The sequence below is a fragment of the Lotus japonicus genome, chromosome 2 (assembly GCF_012489685.1).
Source record: "Lotus japonicus ecotype B-129 chromosome 2, LjGifu_v1.2".
In the NCBI taxonomy this organism is placed as follows: domain Eukaryota; kingdom Viridiplantae; phylum Streptophyta; class Magnoliopsida; order Fabales; family Fabaceae; genus Lotus; species Lotus japonicus.
Window position 1 is genome coordinate 13,806,552 of NC_080042.1, and position 8,647 is coordinate 13,815,198.

An 8,647-nucleotide genomic window follows, 5' to 3' on the forward strand; every position below is an offset into this window, starting at 1 on the left:
TACTAAGTGACACTCGAAAGTCAGGATGTTACAGAAAAAAAAACCATCACATTTCCACTTCAAGCTCAAGCCCTATTTGTCAAAGTTAGTAAACAATAAGGTTCATGACCCATGGCCACATATTTCAACAACAACTTATCCAATGTTCAAAAACAACCCTTCTCATCAAATATTTTCCCAACAAGTTTATTACTTTTCCAACAAAATCAACAAATCCAAATTCGCCCGACAAATAATCCAACAAAGTAAGCTTGTTATTAATATAACGAAAACAGTAACAACCAAGAAAATTAATCAATCAATTCAATACCTTAAACACCTTCACTTCACGTATCATGCCAGAAAAGAAAAAACACACAGACGCACGCACTGGACATAAGTTACCCTTACCTCGGCCTAAAATAAGAAGCAGTGTCTCCAAAAGTTTACAAAAATCGTCCTCCATCAAGGTATCCTTATTGAGGAACTCGACAAAGAAAAAAGATGAAGATTAGTTGTTCTTGATGCTCCACTAAAAAACTCCATCTCCTCCTTTTAGAATGATACCACTCGGCACTCGATCAAATAGAAGGGAGAAGGCTAGGGTTTTTTTTTTCTCCACCAAAGAGAAAGAAAATTGGGATTCTTCCAATGAAGGAGAAATGCCCAAATATAAGAAAGTGAGAGAGATTTTTCTGTTCTTGGGAATGAATGAAAAGATTCAACAAAGTCCTCTATTTATACTAAAATTTCTACTTGCTCATCAAGTAATTTATTTAAGAAATAAATAAATATAATTTAACATTTTTAATAATTTTAATTACTTGGTGCCCAAGAATGTTCTCTCTCTAGAAACTTCTTATTTATAATAAACTAGTACTTTTTACCCGTGCGATGCACGGGGATACTCATTTTTTGGTTTTTTTTTATGTGTTGTTTTTGTTAAATTTATCTTGATTTAAATATATTTTATTGATTAAAAGATATAATAAATTAGTTTATGAATTCTGATGCTTTCTTTTAATTAAATATGGTGAATTGGTTTGAACTGATGATGAGCAAATTTGTTTCGTTGCTGGTAAATAATTGGCCAGTTGAAAGCTTAATATATATCAAGTGTTTTATCAATCAAATAACATTCATTAATCAGCAAGGGTAAAAATATATAGTAGAGTTTGAATACACATGATTATCTAGAAAAAGTTAAACACACAATTAAAGTAACATTTTTGTGAAAAACATCCTCTTCACACTACATTGCGAAACACTTCTTTGTAAACTACATTAGAAGTACTATTTGAACAACTGTCGTCACCATCGCAAATGAGGATTTTTAATCCTTTACGATGGGTGACTCTAGAGAAGGCTACATATAATTGCCCATGTGAAAACACCGGTTTTGGCAAATATAACCCCACACTCTTTAGAGATTGTCCTTGACTTTTGTTTATTGTCATGGCAAAAGAGAGCGCTATAAGGAATTGTCTCCTTTGAAACTTGAAAGGAATTCTCCTATCTGATGGGGTTAATGTTAACCTTGGTATAGCCACCCTTTTTCCGGCATTTGTTCCTGATATAACCTTGCCTTCCAAAACATGTTTGCCCATTTCAGTGATAATTAGACGGGTACCATTGCACAATCCAGCTGATTGGTCGATGTTTCTTAAAAGCATCACTGGAGCTCCTTTTTTTAGCTTTAACAGATGATTAGGCAAGCCTGAAGAGTTTATTGTGTTTAAAAACTCTGGTGTATGGATTTCATCTTGACTGTCATAATTGCTGCTGATGAACATGAGTTATCGGCACCCACATAAGTTTTCTCATCTCCAGGCAAAAATGACATCATATATTCATTCAAACTATCAACAATCTCATTTGTAGGAGCTAAAATAGCACGATCTTGGAAAAATTTTGGATTTTTGTAGTTCTGAAGGAATGACAGATAAGTAAAGTTGACAATAGAAGTCATGTTTAATATCCTGAGGGATGTCTATCACTTGAATGTGGGATCAAAAGATCCTGAGGGATGTCTAGGATTGTTTCGTCTTCTACCTGCTTACCTGCATTTCCATCTCCTATGTTTAATATCCACTCTGAAAAATTTTTTAGCTCATCAACCTCTGCAGCTGATGTTCCAGTTTGTAGCCTCATGTTTTTTTTTAATGTAAGCACCTGGTCATGATTCAAAAGATAAGAACTATTGTTATAGCTGAAGTTTTTGGTTGATTTTTATTTGGTTGGAAGTAATTGATTAATTTAAAAGCTGACATTTTTTTGGAGAAATGGTAATGTACCTGACAATGATCCCAAAGATAAGAAGCATTGATGGTGGCGTGGACAATATCCTCCCTTCTACCTTTAGGCATTACTGGTAAAAGTTGCCTAAAGTCTCCACCTAACATAACAACCTTTCCTCCAAAATGCTTGTTGTTGCTGTTTTTATTGGTAAATCTCATAATATCTCTTAGAGTTCGATCCACCGCTTCAAAACAATGTTTGTGAGTCATGGCTGCTTCATCCCATGTTATGATTTTAGCTCTGATGATCAATTCAGCCAATGGGCTTCCTTGTTTAATGTTGCAGGTAGAGTCTTCATCAACATTTATAGGAATACAGAACCTGGAGTGAGTTGTTCGACCGCCAGGAATGAGCAAAGCTGCAATTCCACTTGATGCAACTGCTAAAGAAATCTCTCCTTTGGATCTTATAGCTGCTGATAAGGCTCTCCAAATGTAAGTTTTCCCAGTCCCTCCATAACCATTGAGAAAAAACAACCCCCCTTTGTCATAAGTAACTGCATCCATGATTGTTTGATAGACCTTTTTCTGCTCTGATGTCATGTTACTCAAAAGATTTGCATGCTCTATGGTTAAAGCTTGTCTATCATAACACAATTCATCCATAATTAGCCTATTTTGAGAAGCTGATATTGTGGATCTATCAATTTGAGGCATTTGTGGGAAGTCTGCTAATGACTTGTTGTTGCTTTGCAGTAAATTGTCTATTTCAGCAAGAGCTAAATTTTTAATTTGCTAGTTAGTAAGCTTCAAATCTGCAATGACATTGTATAAAAAATCATCTCAATAACCTTGTGTTTTTTCGTTGATAAAAATATGAAGGTTTAGTTTCAAAGGTTTTTACCTGTACGTTGCATAAGCAGTCTTTGTCTATGCAAAATATCATCTCTTAAATACCTCCAGACCTTTTCCCAAACATATTCTGCCCTTGAAAGTTGATATGATAAAAGAAGAATAGCATAAAGCCTTCTTAGATAGTGTGCAATACCCCAATGCGAAGCTTCTTCAATGCAATCAATGTACTCTTTATCATCTTCAAGCAATCCCATAGCATAACATGCGTCCTTGAAGGTGTTGTATATGACTTCACCTACTTTTCTTATGTCTTGAAATGACAATGGCCCCTTTGTAAAATTTAACAACAGCCTCAAATAATATAGTTCTCCATTCCCAGGAGCAATAAAATGTAATCTTCCAATGGAGATTCCTCTTTTCCTTGGGCGCCACTCACGCTCTTTTGCCTTCCACACAAACTTAGTGGGAAACTCACAATATCTTATAGTTCTAGCTTCTGGATAGTTTTTGGTTGCCTCCATCCATGCTATGAATTTTGACACCTCATTTCGTGGATTGTTGAGGACGACAGCTACGTCTTGATCATCTTCAAAGTAAAGTAAGTGCTCGCCAGGCAAGTGGAAAGACAGCCTCTCAACTGAAGGTTGTCTTAAATGGATACGATATTTAAATATCTTCCAAGCTGCTTCACACGCCGACAAATACTTGTATTCCAATAATATCCATTTTATTATTAGTTTATAATAATGCATAACTTTGAATTATATAATAAAATATAATTTGTCTATTTTTAATGTAATAAAATACCTGCAGTCATAATAAAGTTTGATTTCATCAACCACGTTCGAGTTGTCGGTTGAAGCACTTTCATAGAAGCTTGCTACCACACGATCATTACCTTTGTTGATATATTTGAAAAGGTACTTTATTGCCCTTGATTGGTTGCACCACTCCACATTAATGTGTGCATTATACCTTTTCAATAAGTGTCGATTATATGGGACAACATGCCTATTGTCAATGACAATGTTTCATTTTCTAATGACCCTTCCATTGTCCCTTCATCGGTAAACAGGATAACCGTCTTCATCAACACTTGTTGTGTTAGCAAATTTTTTTGGAAAATGTCTAATGCATTTCCCATTGTGCATGCATGGTGATTTTCTGTTTTCAAGGCCGCACGGTCCATGTATCATCAAAGATTGAACCACATCAAATAATAAAGGGTCTTCAGCTTTGTCAGGGATTTCAGCAGTGATGATCTTGTCAATGTCATGAGGCTTTGGGTGTTTGCTGCTTGGATCCAAAAATACCAAAATGTGTGCATGAGGCAATCCCCTTTTCTGGAACTCAATAATGTATATCACTGTCAAAAAAACCATGTTATAACATCAGTAAAGCCTGCTTAAATGTAATGTGAAAGGTAATCAAAATGTTAATATTACCTCCTATAACTTTGCCAAAAACTTTGCCTTTTTTTATCTCTGCGATCAAATCATCAAGTTTCATCTTAAAAACTCTACATGTAAGGTCAGGTCTGTCTTCAATGCATTGATTGCTTTGCAACAAAAGTCTAGTTAGTTCTGGCCACTTTGGGTTGCAGGTAAATGTTATAAACAAATCAGGATATCCTGCCCATCTGCATATTGCCATGGTGTCCTGATAATTTTGAAACATGTATCGGGGTCCTCCCACGAAGGATGATGAAAGAACTATGCGTTTTCCAGTTGCTGCAGTGTTTGTCTCACCTCTCAGTTTTGCGTCAGATAGCCCTCTATACATCTCAGCTCTTAGTTCCTTCTGATGAGTTCTAAGATACCACATCTTGCCTGGTTCTACCATGCTGTAAGCATCCACCAAAAACTGTTGAAAGAGTCTTTTTGCTTTTAATATTGTGGGGAATTCAATTTTTCTCTGCTGAATTCTATAAGCAAAAAATGCTCTTATTGCACGCGACCCTTTTTTTTGTGTGGAGGGGACATCCTCTCTATACCCATCTTCTCCTCAAGGGAACAATAAAGGATATTGTAAAGGCAAATATCTTGTGTTCAATATAGAAACACGTTGTAAGTAGCCACTGTGAGTTTCAACAATTACGTCTCTTTCTACATCAATGGAATCAAAATCCCCGACCACCAATGCTGCTACTTCTGATGCATTTGGTAAATTATACCTTCTCCCATCACCCTGCCTCCTACCTATCAATCAGAGCTTTAGATTGGTGAATTTATTTTCAGCCATCCGATCCCTGACTTGTCTATAGGTTTGAACATAAGGATTGAACTCATCCAGCATCTGTTGTATATTATATACAATTGAAGCTTGAAGTGAAGAAGAACCATTTTCAATCCTGTTGATAAATCAGATTTAATTATTGGTATAAGGCTTGTAACGGGAAATTAAATTTATAATTTAAAAAATTATGTAAAAAACTAACCTGACCACAGTCATTTTATTTTTTATTTCATTATCAGTGTCATATATATATATATAGTTGGGAGAATTTTGGTTGTGAGCCTTGTTGAGGGATTAAGCCTCCCATTCTATGATAATTTTGTCCACTCATGATAAACATCGGTGGGCCATTTCCATCATTGACTGATTTATCTATTTTTCCTCCCATTGATGTAAATGAAAACATCATGTTGAATGATCTGATATTGTCAAGGAAGAACTTGGATGCAGCATCATTTTTGTCGATTAAATCCCTCAATATTTGAGGAGGAGGCAATAGATGGGGCAAAATAATTTTTCCTTGCAAGCAACATAAAGAAAACTTTGGGTTTGGAGATTTGACCCTTTTGTTTAGTCTTTCTGCATACCACATCAATGCCCCGCAATATTGACATTCATATGATAGGTCGCCGACATCCCAATAATCTATTTGAATTGAATATTATCAATAAAAATTATGAAAGCTCGTACAGACTAAAAGGAGTGTTGCAATATTTCAAAAAAAAAAAGAGAATTACCTGTAGGTTCATTCCTTTCTACGTCTTTCACAGGCTAGCCTTGGTCATTTGGTTGTTGTTGGGTTTCTATATCTACGAAAGTTGAAAACGATCGAATGCAAGATACTTTCATCAGCATTAATGGAAATATTGAAATAATGATTTATCTAATGTAAAAATTCATGCTATAAAAACATTATCAACTATGTTTATATATTAAGAATCAGTGAATAAAATTAAATATGAGCAATTTTACAAAGACTAAAGTACACTTAATCTGAAAGTCATGAAATAAAATGGAAAGATAGAATAATAGAATGAAAAAGTTTGTCATTTTACATGAAAAGTTGATGGTGTGAACTGTGAAGTTTAGGTGGTACGCATGTTCAGTAGAAGCTAGAGAATTGCAAAATTCAGTTCATGTTATAAAGCCTTGTGTATTATCAATAAATTTTAAAGTTAAAAAACTTAAAATATTATTAGTAAATTGTAATTTTTTTTTTTTTTTTTTGAACAGTAGTAAATTGTAATGGAACGTGCCTAGAATAGAGTTTTCCCTCCCTCCATAGTATAATTATAATTGTGAGATCCTCATCTACACATAAATATAATCACAAATCCCATCCCGCCCCCCCCCCCCCCCACACACACATTAATTATCAGGTAAGAGGCCCTAATATTATATTATTTATATAAAAGAGCCTGTTGCTTTTTGTGTCGGCATGTTAATTTTACATTTCCAATTTTTTTCTATTATAATATAGAATAGAGTTAATTAAAAAATCTTAACTTATCATTCTATTTTATTATCGAAGTAAAGATAATTAGAATGGTGTGAAAAATAAATTTAGGTTATAAAAATTTAATAAAAATAACTTTGCAAAAATAGCTTTAATAAAAATTAAATTTTTAAATAAAAGGTCATCAAAATACACATTAAAATAAACATAATCCTGGCGTTACATTAAATTTTAATATCCGTTTTACACTGGCAAAAAGAATTGGATGGGATTAAGCTAAATAAATATTAGTGAATATATATTTTAAATGAACTTTGATTACATTTTTTTATTTTACTATGTAAAGTATAAATAAACGTTATGAAAATTGTGAAAATAACTTTTTTCTTGTGGTAAAATGTATATTGATATAAAATTTATGGAAAATGCATGAAATTAAATTAACATATGTGTATAACCTGATGAGCTATCATAGTCGACATCTTCTTCATCATCAGATAAAATATGACTGTGGTCGAAATTGTGTGAAGCTGGTTAGCAATTCATAAGGGGAGTTTATGAGAAATATGCTATAATTTAAATTCTCATGTTGGTGGAAAGTGAAGACACCCGAAGAATCAATATCCTTACCGAGATCTAAAAGAGTCACAAAATGTTCCCCCTTATTTTTGTTTGAAAAATGCAATTGAGTGTCTTCTCTACCGACATCACCTTGATTTAGTCCACCTAGGTGATTTTTAGATGAAAATTGTGTGGGATGGTTTTAGTAATAAAAAAAAAACCTAAGTTAAATTAAATGGTAGATACTTACTTCTCATATCATTGACGTGGTTTCCCCTAACTTGTGAATATCTGTTTCGTGCCAAGGCCTTAACATGGGAGATCCGTATTGTTGTTCTTTGATCTGCGACATCGTTTTGTTGAAATATCTTTGTTTAAAGTAATTTTTAGAGAATATGTAAAATCATTTTAGATAATGAAACACTGACACATACCGTTAGAAATGTTAGGCTGTTGAGTACTTGCAGAAGTTCCTTGGCCATTGGTATGGTTTCTGTGAATCTGCGAATTTCCGCTTAGTGCCAAACGCTTTACATGTGAGAGACTCGCACTGTTGTGTTTTGTTCTGTAACAATGTTTTCAACAAATATTTGAATGGAAATTTTTTTAGAGAATCCATAAATTCAATTTAGCTAACCAAACACTGACACAATATAAATCAAACAAAAGTTGTTTTACCATTAAAAATGTTAGATTGTTGATTCCTCGCAGAAATAGGCATTATATAAAAAGGTTGGATTTAGGAACGTTGAAATTATAGAAAAAATTGGATGAGAGAAATGAATGAATTAAATAACTGGTAATGTACGAAACCTACTTGTGTCGTTGGCTGAAGATCCACATTTTGATGAATTATGCTTGCAAACTTTATCCTTGGGCCTCATTTTGGGGTGGTAAACAATGGTTTTTTCGCAAACCAAGTTATCTATTTTTGAGATTAAGGCAAATGCAACAATCCCAAAAGGTGAGAAATCATTTCAAAGACAAAAGATGTTTGAGTGGGAATGTGTTTAGATGAAGGGTTTTCTATTATTTATTTAGTAGGTAGATGAGAATGAAGTTGTAGAAGTGGGATGGTTTTTTCTCCAGGATATTTTTGTGTGTGTCATGATTAGATACTTTATTGTAGGATTTTAATCCAATTTTGAAGGTAACAATTCTCTCTTAATTTACATCATCTTTGAATTCATCATCTTTCTTATCCTCAGCCGTTTCAGCCACTATGTGCTCCCTAGACTCAAATATACAAAAAAAATTAATTACCCTTTCCGTTTTTAAAATTTTAAATGGAGATTTTTTATTTTGAAATTTTAGATGGAGATAA

At 33.6% G+C, this 8,647-nt stretch overlaps 1 pseudogene; it reads right to left on the reverse strand.

The window, feature by feature from the left end:
- Positions 1-1,143: 1,143 nt before the first annotated feature.
- Positions 1,144-7,805, reverse strand: LOC130736089 (uncharacterized; annotated as a pseudogene).
- Between the last annotated feature and the right edge of the window lie 842 nt (positions 7,806-8,647).